Source organism: Sinohyriopsis cumingii, chromosome 3 (assembly GCF_028554795.1).
Source record: "Sinohyriopsis cumingii isolate HCF-2022 chromosome 3, ASM2855479v2, whole genome shotgun sequence".
NCBI lineage: Eukaryota > Metazoa > Mollusca > Bivalvia > Unionida > Unionidae > Sinohyriopsis > Sinohyriopsis cumingii.
In genome coordinates, this window is record NC_142963.1 from 74,747,995 (window position 1) to 74,765,537 (window position 17,543).

At 36.7% G+C, this 17,543-nt stretch overlaps 1 protein-coding gene across 2 annotated transcripts in view; it reads right to left on the reverse strand.

Annotated features, from left to right (window-relative positions):
* Nucleotides 1-17,254, reverse strand: part of LOC149803121 (uncharacterized) — a 73,146-nt gene extending 55,892 nt beyond the window's left edge. The window contains exon 1 of one of the 2 annotated variants that reach the window (XM_089952729.1): nucleotides 17,019-17,254. The gene's annotated coding sequence lies outside the window, so the exon portion shown is untranslated. The remainder of the gene's footprint in view (nucleotides 1-17,018) is intronic. The other variant, XM_089952730.1, reaches the window with a different exon arrangement.
* Nucleotides 17,255-17,543: the final 289 nt, after the last annotated feature.

Below are 17,543 nucleotides of genomic sequence, written 5' to 3' on the forward strand. Positions count from 1 at the left end.
TGGTCAGATTTCAAGTGACATGTAAACTGTACGTTTGTGTGTGTTTGTATGTGGGGTTGTTTTTATTAGCAGAATGGTTAGATAATTCATCTTTGTCAACTACATCGGTAATTATCGAACCATTATGTTGAAGGTATCGAATAAAATGTGTATTGTGAGAACTAACGAGTACCTTAAGGACTAATACCAGTCTTCGGATGACGTAGAAACTGATTTCAGCTTTTGTACCAATTTGTCTTTATGCAGCTGGTTGGCCTCTCGAATCATAGAGATTGTTTTCCAGGGAATGAAATTTAGTTCAGTGAAATCATAGGCTAGATTCCTTAACTTTTCGATAGGTTCTCTTACGTTTGCGTGTTGACCTTTTTGATTGCCGTAGTGATCTATGGAGGTTCTGATGGTTTAACTTGAACACTTCTGTTCGGATATACATTGGCCAGGTATAAAAACTTTCCTGATCAGTGATAGTTTTTGCATATTTCTCAACATCGTCACATTTCAAGCAATCCAAGTCGGTAGTGGATGCTTTATATCTCAAGACATTATAGTCGCCCTGGCCGTATACCCATGGTATATATGCCTCGAAAACGTATTATGTTTTCGTTTTCTGAAGTTAAATATTCCATTAATGGGGCAACTATATATATATATATATATATATATATATATATATATATATATATATATATATATATATATATATATATATATATATATATATATTATACAGACGTAAGAAAGGATATCCAACCTCGCAGAGAATTAAACTCTCATTATTCAGTGCAGGTAACGTGTCTATCCAGGTTGAATAGTTTTCGGTGAAATTAATCGGCTGATTAATGCATTGGTGAATGGAAAGCTCATCACGTAGTGATTTCAATTTTTGATCGGAAAATTAATTTAAACATATTGAAGTTAAAGTATTCTATTACAGTTATGCCTCTAATCCCCTTATCAACAGCAACGTGTATCGAATCTCCTAACATTGAATACGCCTCGTTAGCATTTGCCAGACTATAGAATAAACTTATCATAATTTGTCTCCGTCTGAGTGAAAGTTCAATCCATAAGCACTCCAAAACCTTTAGTTCATGATGCTGTCGATTTTGGAAATGAAGAGTAAAATCGATTGTAAATATAACTCGCAGAAGAAAGAATGTGAAATTGATATTACTTAAATAAAAATTGCTTGCTATAGGATCCTACATGAAACATGTGAGGAATTTTATCCTACATGAGATCAGCGAGGATTTACGCACTTGAAATACAGTAGATGCGGTACTATCATCGCATCTTCAAATCACGAACATATTCAAAACATGAAGTAACAGTGTAAATTTGAGATTGTGACGATAATACCCCATGATGGAAACAGGGGTGCTTCTAAGAGATTTTAAGTAATTGTCATAAATCGATTAAGAAACAAGCGAGTTGACTCTACGAAGACGCTTCCCTCCGAACCCACGCTATATCAATAAACTTTGTTGAGTAAGTACCAGTGTCGTCACATAGCCATATATTTTTTCATAAGGACGAGTACACAGTAAAGAATAAAAATAAACAGACGGGGAAAACAAAACATGCAATGCAAAATAATAATGAATGAGAAACCATGTCTAGAACAACATCTTTCATCCGTAACTTGTGTTTTGTGTGTGAGGATCCTAAATGTTTACATCGGTGTGCATGATGGTGTTGTAGTTTAACTGTCTTGATAACTGTTGTGTTGAGTTTCACATGGAACATGTAATGATGTAATGCAAAGATGAGTGCAAAGAATTTTGTATGAAATAATATATTATCAATTAGAAACAAGGTAGTGGTCAGAACGAACAATGGATTTACCCGGATGAACTAATAGCATCTGAATGTTCCATTACTTCCGAAGGCAAAGTCAGCGAAACCATCATTCGGGGCTTAATGAATATTAATTAGTATAACACTGTCGAACAACGAAGAAACTAGTATAGGGATCTATCTAGACTTACTGCTAGAAATGGTCTGTCTTTTCAAGGGTCTTCTCGACCAGACATTTAGAAACGATCAGCACCCACCAGAAGGCATCCAAAATGTTTTGGTGAAATGACAAAAGATATACTTTGCGGCTTGGTGGAAGACAATAAGTAAATACAGTGCTATTAAATAAACTGCATCCATTTATTTACAGGATGCAGTCTAGCTTGAATAATGAAGTGAGGTGTCGCAATGCATGCAGACTTAATAGTATTGTCGTCCATTTTAATACTGAGAACATTTTTATCTCTTGCGTTAGTGAAATGCATTATTAAGGGCAGACAGCTCTGCTGTTTGAAAAGTTACTTCAGCGATGATAAACACGTAACTCGGATGTTTGAAAGTTATTTCACTCATGACAAACACGAGGGGTCTATGCTGAAATTTGATTTAAAATATAGTGAGAAGAATTAACATTGGAATAGCTTTTTTATGTGGAAACTTTCAAGAACACAAAAAACTAATGGAGGAAACCCAACCTCAAATGTTTCAAGACCAACGAACAAAAGAATCTCACCTAAATAGCGACATCACAGTACATGAATGGGAGATAACCCTACGATCCAAAAACGAAACATTCCATGGTAAGGATCAGTTAGGTTACATTATCTATAATAAAAACTACCTACCAATATAACAATATCCATAGTCAAACTCTTTAATAGGATATGGGATAAAGGCCAACTACCCACCAAATGGAAACAGGTCATAGTAATACCAATCCCCAAGCTAGGTAAAGATCCCAACAACATAAATTCGTACTAACCCATCTCCCTTACGAACAATATTTGCAAAATAATAGAGACAATAATCGCAAATAGGTTAAAACACCACCTAGAAACCAATAACCTACTCTCCATAAATCAATGTGGCTTTCGGAACAAACGGTCCACCACTGACCAACTTCTCAGATTGGAAACAGACATCAAACTCGCTTTTAATTCACATAGGAAAACCGAGCGCAACTTCATAGCGGTTTTTCAAGACCTAGAAAAAGCGTTCGACCTGGTATGGACCAATGGACTAATGGCCAAATTAAACCAGTTTGGAATAACTGGACGCTTGTTCAACTGGATTGGCGATTTCCTCACAGGCCGGAAAATTACCACAAGAATAGGCAACACCCATTCGGATGAATTTTCACTTGAAAATGGAACACCGCAAGGCAGTATAATAAGTCCTCTACTAGTTTACCTAATGGTAAACGACCTTGACCTCAATGCAGCCTGCACAAAAATAAACTTGTCATAATTTGCAGATGACAGTGGCATAAGGAGGAATGGAAAACCTGCCAATGAAACAGTAGTTAAAGAAATCCAGCAGAGCCTAGACAACATAGGGAGATGGGCGGACAAATGGGGTTTCAAAATATCTCATGAAAAAAACTGTGGCAATCATATTCACCCCCAAACGAAATAACAATCTAGTCTATCCAAACTTCTATATACAAAATCAATTAATCAAATACATAACAGTAGTAAAAGTCCTAGGAATGTTCTTTGACAACCACCTCACATGGAAATAGCACACTGAACAACTCACCCAGAATTGTAACAAAGATCTTAATTTACTAGGAACATCACAGGGACTGACTGGGGATCCAACCAGGAACCCCTCCTCACGATATATAAAACCCTAATTAGATCAAAAATGGATTACGGTTGCCAAGCATATAACTCCGCTAAGCAACCTGTACTACAAAAACTTGACACTATCCAAAGAAAAGCCTTACTATTATGCACAGGAACACTCCCCTCAACATCATTAAAAGGACAACAAACACTAACAGGAGAACTACCCTTAAAATTACGTAGGCAAGAACTGCTCCTCCGATACTCCATTCGATTAGATACCCACCCAGACAACCATCCCACCAAAATAGCTATAAACAAGTGTAAAGTTGTCTTCAAACCCAAAATCATACCCACCACACCAAGTGGCAAAATAATCCTTGAACTAAGAGAAAAGATACCTCTACTAAAAAACAGGTAACAAACAATATAGACCAGAACAAATCACCATGGTTACAAAAACCACCAAGAATTAACACTGAAGCTACCAAATTAGGCAATAAAGAAGGACAAGAAAACTTACTAATACCTGTACTGGTAAACGAAATCAACGAAAAATACCCGGACTATGTTAAAATATATACCGATGGATCAAAAACAAACAACCCACCAGGAACAGCAGCAACAATAGTCATCCCTGAATTCAATATACAAATGGGATCCAGGTTACCTGATTACTGCTCCATTTACACCAATGAATTCTGGGCTATACTTGAATCACTACAATGGATCAAAGACAACCAAATACCTAAAGCAGTCATTATAAGCGATTCCCTAAGCGTTATCAAATCGATCCAAAATCGCAATACACACTCCAGGGAACAATTCCTCGACAGAGCATGCAAATTAATCGACGATATCGCCACAGCACATCAATTAGTCGAGCTCATGTGGATACCGTCGCACATTGGAATCTCTGGCAACGAAACAGCAGACAAAGTTGCACAAACCAAAATAGGAGATCAAAACTCTATCAAGCTTAACTATAGCTCTACAGAAGCACTAAGCTTCGAACAAACATATATAGACCAAAAATGGCAAGATTTTTGGAACTCCTCCACAAAAGGTAAAAAGCACCATGAAACCCCCCAAAAAAACCGTAGATAGGAACATACAGCTATCTAAGGGTACCTATTTAGAATAGAAAACCATAAACAGGACAATAACTGGAAAAACTAAACTAGCGAGCAGTTTTTGAAGGTTTATAGGACCCAAACCAGCAACCATTAACTGCTTTAACTACCACACCACCGAAGATCTACACCACGTATTCAATATATGCCAAAAATATCAACCCGCTAGGAAAATATTTATCAAAAACCAAAAAAGAGATTGGATCACCACACACATACCCAGAATTACTTAAGGACTCTAATAAAAAATAAACAATCAGCATATAAAAATATAAATAAATTCATAGACTCAGAAGGACTTAGGAAAAAATATAATTACTATCCCCACAAAACCAAAAGACCCAGTAGCTAGCTAAATAAATTTAGAAGGCCCCACATAAAAACCCATAACATATCATTCAATTTTATAAAAATATTAATAAATAATTCACTTACGAAGCACCTATAAAAAACTAAGGAAACCGCAAAATCGGATGTCCTAGATGTCCTTAACGAACCGAGTAATCATCTAGGACTCCGGTCCTAGATGTCCTTAACGAACTGTGTAATCGGCTAGAACTCCGGTCTCTTGCTAAATAAAGTATAAATAACATCCAATGTCTAAAAACATTAATAAATAAATAACTTAAAGAGGCAATATCTAAAAACTTATAAATAACATAACGTAGGAAGCACACCCTAAACACCTCGACTAGTAATACCATAATAACCTTGAAAATCTCTCTTCATACATGATTTCTACTAACAACCTCTTAAACAGCATAGAACACACCCACCCCATTTTTAGAACATTTGAAAAGAAGAAAAAAATGCAACAAGAAACCAGTGTGAAGCAACCAGGACCGTTCCCGAGCTCTCCTTCCCACTAATGACAGCCAACCATTCAACTGTAAGGGACCTTTATGGACCTACAGATTGAGGCCAAACTCTCAGGGTTCCTTGAACCCATAAAAGCCTGGGGGAGGTGGCACCATTCCCTTCCCCAGGAACAACTAGCAGGCAGCGGTGCAGTCAGAAATAAGTGGCACATGCACAATTGTGCGCACGCCACTATAATTAAACTCAACAACAACAAAGAAACTAACTTTATTTAAGTTGGGGATAAATTCAGCTTCAATCTGGGACGTTGGACGGGACAATTACGGTCATCGTATTGTAATACTAGTATGGTGTTCCTTTCCACACCAAAACAAAATCTGGGCAGAAAATAAGAAGCCTTGCTGAGGGAGATCTCGAAGGTGGCTTGAATCCAGTACTAACTCCTGCCACAGTTAAAACTATATACCAATCGGGAGAAATCACATGGTAAGAATGAGAACGTATTTGAAATATAAGACAGGTACTTCTAACATAGGAATCCGCGTAATCCTTAAATGCTTTTCTAGTGAATTCACAATGACATTTATAAAATGTCGTAACAAAATGCAATGGGGTTGTACCGTTTTGTGGCTCCTTCTCATGGAATGGGGGTGGTGGTGGCGGGGTCAAAGTCTGATGTAAACAAGTTCAACTCGAGTGACATTTCTAAATTTAAATTCCTTTGTTTGCCCTTCGTATCTTCAATCAAACTCTATTTTATGAAGTCAAATAAGGAAGTTGCAGTACCATGATTCATATTAATTACAAGTAAAAGGCACTGACTGTCACAATTTACAGAGGTCATGTGTGTATTGTTTTATATGTCTATTCTTGAACTTGTACGCAATGATTTTTTCTTCTTACATGAATAATAATTAAACTTCTTTTCCTTTGCTTCTTCTTAATTTTTTATTAGTATTATTAAACTGTGCATCGTTTTAAGGGGAATGAAAAAGACTTAAAGTTATTTGTCCTGAAACTACCTTTTTCATTTTCAAATACAATGTGTAATATAAAAATAACTACGGTTTGAATGAAAGTGATTGATTTGTAATTGATCACCGTATGTACTCGCGTGACAAGAAAGTCAAATTACAGAAAACATACCCCGATATGGCGTCACACAAAACCCCTGCAGATCAGGGTCTGTATTTATATATTTCTACTGATTGTCCTATCAAACTGTACAGACCCAAAACTGTACATGTCGAGGGGAAACCTTGTGAATCCCTTTGCATTACGATCTCACTGGTACCTTTGTCGCCAAGTTATGTTTCAATTCTGTTAGTAAAATATAGGCAATGGTGGATGGTTTAAATGTATGTAAACTATCATCACTGAATAAACTCTGAGACAACTTATGAAGACATTTTTATCTCTGCTGCAAATATGCAGAACAAGTACATGTGACGAGTGATGCCTAGATCTGATGCGTCAGGTAGAATAGCTTATAAGTAGCAGTAATTTTATTCGAATTCGAGACTATGTAAATAAATACTTGACCTTTGACCCCCAAATCAGCAGGCTGTTGGTGAAGGTAAAAAGTCGAGGACTAAAAACGTTTTGCATAAATCATTTTTTTTTACTTTGAGTCATATTGGCCATAACCTTTGACCCTTTTTAATCCTCTTTTTTTTTCCCCTCTCTCTCACTCCATGCCAACTACAAGCTCATTCCTTTCCCCAAGTACAAGCTAGCCACAAAATGTGGGACAGGTAAGTGATGTAAAACTAATTTTAATGTGTGAATACCACTTTGCTTCTTACATTCGAATTGCCCGTGACCTTTAATTGTTTTAAAAATCGTAAATCGATATGCTTCTGGCTTATGAGATATACACATAATTTCTTTAAGTTTAAAAGCATAGTGTAAGAACATTACAGACTGTTGTAAGCGGAACTAGATTTAAAAAACACACAGAAGAACTTGCACCCACTACAGTGAAGTTTGTTTCTTCCCTTCCTCCTGTTCTTAACAATTGTATGGGAGATTCTGGACACACACACACACACACACGTATGTATGTATGTATGTTTGTATGAGTGTGTGTGGGTATGTATGTATGTATGTGTGGGGGTATGTATGTATGTATGTATGTATGTATGTATGTATGTATGTATGTATTGCTGAGCAAAAAACAGTGCGTGAGATAAGACATGTCAACGTGCCGACAGAAACATGGATACTGAAATTAACAAGTTTAAGTGACATAATCACTGAGGGACCGACGATTTAATTTTCGGAGAGGGCGGGAATTTCGAACCAGGATTTCTAAAAGTTTAACTTTTACCATAAAATAATATATATTTGGCAACTAATATAGTGGATACAAATAGTTATTTTCTTTGCTTACAAATCAGTGCAAGAATATATTGCGTTGAAGCTATTTCTCAGTTGGAAAGTGTTGTTCAAATATATAATATCCCCATCATCACCACCCCACCCCCACATAAAAGTTAAATAGTCGACCCTAATGTGAAGACGGATTTGTATTATTCAATAAAATTGGAAAATAAGCAAAGAGGAAACGTGATTGATAAGGATTTAGAATTCATTCGAGCACCATGACACAAAATCAACACAGTGACACAACCTTTAAACAGATATGAGATTTTTGAAGATATAATCAAATTAAAGCATGTAAGATATTTACAGCAATGAACACCAATACAAGTTATGTACTACTTTCTTTTACCATTTTGAAAACATATCTGTCCTTATGCACGTTAATTAACTAATTATGATACTTTTTCATATGAGTCATGTAAATTCTCAGAGACTCAGTTTACATGACGGTTGCTATTCGACATTATGTTTCTCGTCCACAGCATCCAATACATGTCAATCTCCACTACAAGCATTGCGCGTTTTAATGAAACTTCTCAAGATTAAACACAGTAATAAAATTGTTCTAATGTTCCAATTCTCGTCACGATCACAATCATATCAGTCATATCAGAAAACGATGGAGAAATCAGGCATTGATGAGTGGTGATTGCAAACCGAAATTAAGTGACAATCGAAATTTGGGTGCAGCAACGGCTACAGAACTATACCGCAAACTTTGCCAAGACCACAGACTAAATAGAAAACTAAACTCATTACAGTTAACTCGTGATCATTAAAACCTGTTGCTGGATGCCCGTAAGTCTATCGAATATAACCGCTGATACACGTTTCTACAGTATCCACACCCCAGCAATATTCACTGTGTCAATTTAAGCAAGAAAGGTGTTTACAAAAATAAGAATCTCTCCATCTTCATACGAAAAGATTCAATTAATTTGACAAAGCACATAATCTGAGGCATTACAAACTGCAATCCAAATTTGTAAAAATTCGCTATCGCAAAATTATTAAATTTTTCTCAACTTCCATTTACTGAAGTACTAATGCAGCCGTTAATCGCAGTGGCACAGAGTGAGAAAACAAATTCCATCCTAATCGGTATCTGTTTGTCTTTTAAAAAAAAAACAATGAGAAAAAGTCAGCGTTTTCGTATTAGCTATAAGGAAATATTTCACTCGTCAGGTGGAAACATTGTATACAATTTTTTTCACTTTAAGAGTAAAATGTTTCCTTATATCGACCAAACAAACGTAGACGTCACACATACACCACACATGCAAACGCGCGCGCGCGAGCGATTCGAAAGAATCATTTTCCACAATTAGATTTTAAGCGTGCCAAATTTTAGATTTTTATCAAGATAGATAAACTAGTGTCAATTATGAAAAAATCATTTTTTAGCACATCTATAGTGTTTTTCATACACTTTTTTCTCTGTACCTATCTTTATCATCTGTATGAAAATAATGGTAAAAAATATTTGTTTTCAAAAGTCAACAAGTGTTCCAACAAACAATGAACTGTTTGAAAAACAATGTGAACCATTTATGGAAGTCATTGTTTTTTCGCACTGGCTTTACAATCATTAGAGAGAATCGGAATATAGTTTATAAAATAGCTCCCATAGTAACAATTAGGTACCCGATTCCCTATAATTATATAGTCTTGAACAATGTCCGTAATGTGAACCCTACTAGAATCTTTTTATGTCAGTTTCTTGATCGATACAGTTCTTGGTTTGATCACTCGTCTGGGCTTATGGGCTGACCTACATCGATGTTAGACTAAAATCTCGTTATACGGGGTGGGTGGGGAACGTCTTCCTGCTCTAATATTCGATGCAGTGTAGCTCTGTTTCAACCGCATCGCGTGGGGAACTTGGGGAACTGGAGGCCAACGTTTCAAGAATATATCACATAGTCTGTAGCCCATATTTAGATTGTTATACAGCTTTTCTTTCATGAAACAAATATTTCTAATAACGTTTGACCGAATGTTATTATACATAATCGTTTTGTTAACGAAATTTTTGATCTTGTGTTCCGCCGAATTCGGCATTACTCGTCTTCCATCGCTTTTCAAGCAACCGATAAAATGGTCAATATATCTTGAATATCGCAGCCATTTCACTGTGCCTGAATCTGCTTCATTAAGTAAAAAGTCAACAAAGGAAGCAATCAGACTCTAAGTCGTGCAGCAGTGTCGATATGGTTTACCAATTGTACGAGATATTCTTGAAACTGTAGGCGCCTGTTCCCTTGGCGTCGCAATGGCAACACTGTTTAATGGCGTCGCATAATGTTGACTTCCTTTATACGTGTCAGGGTTGACATCTTACATTCTAGGATTAGGTCGGACTATCACATAGCGACACATGAAGATTTCCAGGGTGTCTACACGAGGAACCTATGACGTGATATAAGCATGGGGTGAGGTGGGGAAGGCGGAAGCCATCAGTCCTACCTTGATCCTTATTAACAATATTCTTAGCTAGGATAGTTCTGTACACTTTGTACTACCTTGCAGCACCCCTATTTTGATTATATTGCTTTTACAATTGCTTCTTTGCATAGGCGGGAAAGGATAACAGTACATAAACATTTTAACAGACAAAATTTTAAAAAAAAATGATTTATACAAAACATAAGTTTACTGATGTGTTAGTTAAAAACAAGTTTTCTGCTGCGATAATTAAAACATGACAGTTTGCTAAGGTGTTAAGTAAAAAGGAACCATATTAAGTCTAGAACGATTACACCAGTCAGAATGTGCAGCAGCGTCGATACGAGTTGCCGTATGTACGAGATATTCTTGAAACTTTGGTCTTTATACAGTTGACGTGGCGCACTGAGGGTACGGGATGAAAGAATCCCTTTTCCTCCGAGAAGGGTGTGGGTGGGATGGTGAAACTATGGGTCCTGCAGGAGTCCGAATAATAATAATAATAATAATAATAATTATTATTATTATTATTATTATTATTATTGTTGTTGTTGTTGTTGTTGTTCTTGTTCTTGTTGATGCAGTTGTTGTTCATATATCAAGCTTTGTCTAGAAGACTTGAAAGAGAAATGTATCCCAACTCGTAACTTTATCCGATAAATCTGACCACTAAATTTTTGTTTATACTGATGGATTATGTGTGGGTCTGACGCACACATAGTCATCAGAATCAACACAGATCGTGTGTGTGTGTGTGTGCTTGATTTATCGGACTAATCGTAACTCTGACCCTGGTATTAGAAGAATATCAGGCTTACCGCCATTTAATGTTGGTGTCAAACTAAGGGTATTACCAGGGCCGTCTTAACAACACTAGGCTCTGGGCAAAGCAATGCACTGGGACCCCCTACCGGCCCTACCCATCCACAGGAATTCCGCTAAATGTCACTATTTTTTTAAATTGAGAAACGTGCTTCCCACTGCACTTTTAAAGCAAATTAAATTGCTAAAAGATCTTTCAATATTCATTAACAATATGGGTAGCATGATGCCGCTAGAAGCGTGAGGCCCTGGGCAACTGCCCAGTGTGCCCATGCCTTAAGACGGCACTGGGTATTACAATTACTCTTTATGTGTTTTGTTTGGAGGAAAACAAAACATATTAGTTTTTTTCTTCCAATTATCAACGTGCACATATACCTGATACACATCAATTTAGCTTATGTACAGCTCGAGCTAAACAAGTGGACTGTGAGCTTTACTATGTATGATTGTCGACAGTTTCATTGTACTATATGTACAAACTGTCCGTATCATGCATAAACCATATTCCTTGTACAGGTGTATGGCTGCTGATTTATCTCTTCTTCGCCCCTATATATATATATATATATATATATATATATATAACTTTCTTGATCCGAATGCAAACCAATGATGAAGGTTGCTAACATTTGTGGTGTAGTCACACAGGAATAATTTTCGTAAATGACCTTGAACGGAACTCGTCACCTCCAAAAACTACATAGTCAGTCCTTCAAGGGCACACAAGTCATATAATTTGTTTAAGAAGCGCAGCGTAGGAAACATCACTATTTTCGTTACCATCATCGAAACCTTATTTCATCGTAATTAACAACGAGCTATCCACATGTTTTGACATTTGCAAAAGTTTGCAGTTGTACATATAATATTTTCCATGTATGTGTCATGATGTGATTTTTTCCTCACCAAAACAAGAACAACTTCTTTCAAATTATTGCTGGCAAATACCGCTATTTACTTTGAGACATTGATTGTTTTCAGATTTAGGCGCACGATACTGTACACTGCTAGGTCGTCTCTATGCACACTGTCTTTCCCAGTTTAAATTATCATTGCATCAATCAGCCCATATCTGACCCCCTAACATTGCCTAATGAGACGTACGGAGGTCACACCAGCAAAACACTTTTTGTTTCACATTTAACGCCAGGGTCCCATTCCCACGGCTTTGCCATAATTTGACGAGTTTACCGTACACACTGTTGGAAACTACACACAGTTGTACACAGCGAAGAAAACGTTAATTGTTCATAATTTGCCAAAGTATAAAAAGTGTAAGATACGTCAGTTTCTTTTATCTCAAGAAGACTGAAGTTCGTGGTACACGATGAATTTCATAATGATTGTGTTGAAGACCAGTCAACGCACCCCCCACCCCCAGCTCTCTCTCTCTCTCTCTCTCTCTCTCTCTCTCATGGTACACGATGAAATTCATAGTACTTGTGTTGAAGAAGAGTCAAGAGTCTCTCTCTCTCTCTCTCTCTCTCTCTCTCTGTGACAGAAAACTGGCAGAATTATATTTTTTGTTGGTGGTTGTGAGGGTACACATTAAATTTGATGGATGAAAGCCAAAACATGCTTAGAGGTGAAATGGGGTAGGCGGCAAGTGCCTCCACTAACCATCCCTCTTGCCCCCCTGTGCGGGCTCACATGCTGACAAACAACCCAGTAGTACACACCTTTTCCGCTTGTTAGATAATCGCAAAATGTTTGTCTGCATATTGACACCGCTCATCGCATTCGTCTTTGAATTTAACACAATCTATTGAAAGGAACGTATGCAAGTTGCAGTTCGTGAAACCTGACCCATAACCATATACACCCATGATATTGTGACACTTCCTGAAGTGCTGCGAAACAGTCTATTGAATGAAATCATAACAATTCGTTTAGTATGTCACTGATTTCTAAATGCACAAACTCACGCCGTTTTTCCCATGGAAATTAGCTGATCTCTCCAGTCTTATTTCCCTCACCCCAGTTTCCCACCCACTTTTATACTAACTACAAATGTGTTACCAGCGTATGTCTACCTAATCCTTGAAATGGGTAAATCTGCTATGAAATCTGAATCAGTCATATCTCTTGCCAGCTATCATGTTACAGTATGTATGTATGTATGTATGTATGTATGTATGTATGTATCAACACGGAAGTATGATGATCTATCAGTAAATTGTTCTGCTTTGAAGCATTTTAAAGTTTCAGCAGTGAAACATAATGATTACCAAACAAAATTTCGGGAGAAGTTAAGAGAGAGAGAGAGAGAGATGTGTAGACAGTGTGATATTCAATCAGAGTTCCATACTCTGTGTGTGTGTCTGTGTGTGTGTGTGCATACGATAAATGTGGACGTATGTTTGGAGTTAATTGTTTTGCATTCATGAAATAAGAACTTCCGCATAAAGTCATTTGAATTGTTCAAACATTTGTCGTATCACGTTACGAAGATTTATTATAACTCTATAAATTGTCAAGCGAAATTCTGAGAAATACATTTTTATACATTTATTGCTTCATATTTTCTATTAATGTGCAAACAACTACTTTTATATATATATATATATATATATATATATATATATATATATATACTCACACACACACACACACACATGAACATGTTAACGGATTGATGATGTATATAAACGCACTTAGAATAACAACACATCAAAGTCTGGTAAATGGTTCATCTGTGTCACTGAAGTTGTGATTGTTCGTCTGGTCGTCACAGGTCACTTGTTTTTTCAAGACTACAACTTTATCGATACAAAGCGACTATCTAAGCATACATTCTAAAAAAATCCATTCCACAATCAATGATTTTCGAGACATCGCTCCTGGATTATCAATAGACGGTGCACTGATATTTATTTCCGGGGCATTTGGCAACCGGTATATATATTGTGTATTATTACGCAAGTCACGTAGTGTGTACCCGTGCAGATTCAGATGCATGAATAACTGACTAAATATTGAACAAGGTCATTGTGTTAACATTAAGAAAGCTAATCAAAATGTTTCTTATGTAGCTTATATTTTAGATGATGAATTTCGTTAACTTGGTAAGTTAATTTACTTGCGGACGCTAGAAACATTTACATTTTCAGCATGTAGATTAGAGATACTAACGATAGGAAACTAAATAAAGGTATGAACTCTAAAGATTGCGATACAAACAATTAATATTTACATTTTGAAAAAAAAAATATTTTTCAAGATATGTTCTTTTTCTTGATTTTTATTCATCCACGTTATTTGTAATCTTGTCAAGCTATCCATTATTTGCAAAATTACTTTCCATTTTGGATCATACATGGATATAATAAATATGTTCTGTAGCTGATATTTCTTAAAAGGACTTTATGCGCTTGACCTTACGTAGTACTTACTTTCACCTGAATTATTCCCTCTATATATTAAAGACAAACACTGAAAGTCGCCATCTTGATTCTTTTTTGGTAGAATCATTCCCGAAAGAGATTTATTACCAATGTGAATTCCCCCCCCCCCCTTGTCCATGATATATTCTAGCTGGATACTTGGCACTGAACGATGTCTTTTGCTTTTTGCTCAATACGACACATTGAGAGTGCAAAGGAATAGCGTACTGGCATCAATTACAGCCGCATCACAACAAACTGATAGAGCCAGATCAACGTTGAATGGGATCTTCCAATCTTATTGGTTAAAATCATAATCGAAGCGAAATTTGAGACAAAGAAGAATGATCAACGTATTGACATTTTGGGTGGTCTTATAGATAAACAACAACTTTTCGACTCGAACTGCAGTCGATTATGGTTGTCTACATTCGTCGCTTTCGTTCCTTGCCTCTCTTTGTTAAATATGCTACACCTGCTTTTATGAAAAGATGATTTATTTAAGTTTTCAAAGCTTGCGCATAGGTTTTGGTTACTATATTTCATAATTCTGTATTCTCACCTCGATCGCTGAATGGTGTTCAATGCCCCAGAAGTATTGGGTTATTAACATGCCGCCCATTATGTGGACAGATAGTATGAGGCGCCGTAGCGGGAAAAGGCTGATCCAATCAGAACGTTGCCGTTGAAATTTTAAAGTAAAATGTCCAGAATTCCAATTTTCCGTGTTGCATCAAAAATGCATGTCCTTAAAGTTCCATTTTCTAGGTCGAGACTTTAGATTGTATCTATTGAATTAAACAGTAGTGGTTGAAAGTTATATTTTCTATGTCGAGGTTTTAGATTGTGTCCATTGAATTGCACGGCGATGGTTGAAATTTCGATGTTAAACGTCGATAATTCCTAATTTACGTATTGGTTCAAAGAGTTTATATTGAAAGTTCCATTTCCTATGTTGAATATTTAGATTTCATCTGTTGAATTACACAGCGCTGGTTGAAAATTCGATGTCCAATGTCGAGATTTTAGATTGTATCTTATGATTTACATGGCGGTGGTTGAAATTTTAATGTCATATGTCGAGAGTTTCAATTTAACATGTTGAATCACACTGACTGTGTTGAAAGTTCTATTTCGATTGTGGAGTTTTCAGATTGTATATGTTGAATTACACAGCGGTGATTGGACATTTTTATTGTGCTTGTCAGATTTGTTATTTTTATATGGTGAAATGATGTGTTGGTGTACAAAAGTAACATTACACAATGTCCACTTTAACAATTCAAAGTAATATCGAGTATTAAGATACATAAATCGTATATTCAATACTGAAGCGCCATTACTTTTCATGCATTTACAGTTTGAAAGCTACCATTCACAGGTCGAGAATTACTATGAATTTCTTCGCTAGGGGTCGCTCTCGTGCACGGACAGCGTTATTTTTAAACAAGGAGGCTGCTTCGCGTTGCTGTGAAATTCAACAGATGAAATCTAAATACTCGCCATATGAAATGGAACTTTCAGCACAGACAGTTGCATACAACGTGTGAATTTAGGGATTCTCAACATATGATACTGAAATTTCAACCACCGCTGTGTAATTCAAAATATACACTGTAAAACGTCGACATAGGAAATAGAACTTTAAACCACCACTATATAATTCAACATCGAAAATCTAAAATTTTGACATAGAAAATGGAACATCAAGGACATGCCGTTTGATCAGGCCTCCCCCCTCTCCGGACCCCGCTAGGGGAGCTCACAGCGCTCTCACAAACCACATAATTGGTGGGAGGGGTCACTAGCCCCGCTCCAAAGAACCATCCGCCGGCTGCGGTCCTTCAAGCCTCGTATTCTGGCCCTTTTTGGGCATTCATCGCCATTTACCCGTAGTACGACACTAGTAATAGGCATAACGTCTCAGTGGCATTCTCTGGCTCGTACCATTACATGACAAGGTGATTACTTAAAAAAAAATTCGTTTGTAAATGCAAATACCATTATAAAATCTAGGGCTATGTGTAAATTACATTTCCTCCAACTACTGGCCTGCGGCATTTTATTTATCGAGTGGGTCATATATCAGCAGTTTTGAACTGGTAGTCTATCTACACTCTGGAAACAATATTTTCATGACTGTCCCATTTTAGAATTACACGTGCGTCTGGTCTCTCTCTCTCTCTCTCCAGTTAATTACACCAATCCAATTGTATGTACTTCCTACATTCTTCCGTTCATGTGCAAATAACGGCAGGTCTATATGCGAATATGATGCCGTTATTTAAGTCAGCGGTCGGGCGTGCGCGATCCGTGCGTGTGCCAGATTTGTGGGGTCACTGAAATTACTTAACTTACAGCGACACGCTGTAACTCGGGTAGCCCTTAGATAAAACAAATACGAGCAAACGAAACCCAGCATACATTCAGACTTTCCGACTTACTTGAGTAAAGGATTTGCAGACGATAGTTCGGTTCACAGCATGTTGTTTTGTTGTGTCCTGTGATAATGATTTTACCTAATTCCTGATCCGAATCCGAGAATGCTGTAAAGTTTCCACGACAACAAATATAACCAGTACATGTAAGTAGTTATATCCATTAACTTCCCGGCCTCTATCAACAAGGAAGCGCAATAGTGTAAAACTAGTCGAAAGATTAAGTGTACTGTGGTCACATGACTTCAAGGCTGACGACTTACTTTATCTGCAGACATGTTATTTCGTCTTGATGTTCCCGATAGCGTACCTGAATAAAATCTGTATCTATTGTGTTTATTTATGTATATAAAGAGTGTTAAAAAAACGTGGGAAATTAGACAAATGTACTTTTGAATATTTTAAAAAAACTCTCAAATATTGGTAAACAGAGTGTTGCTGTTAGAGCTTATATTTTAAAAATCGATGCTGATAATACAACTCATATAATGTAACAAAATTTAATAGGCATTTGAAGTTAATTATGTGTAA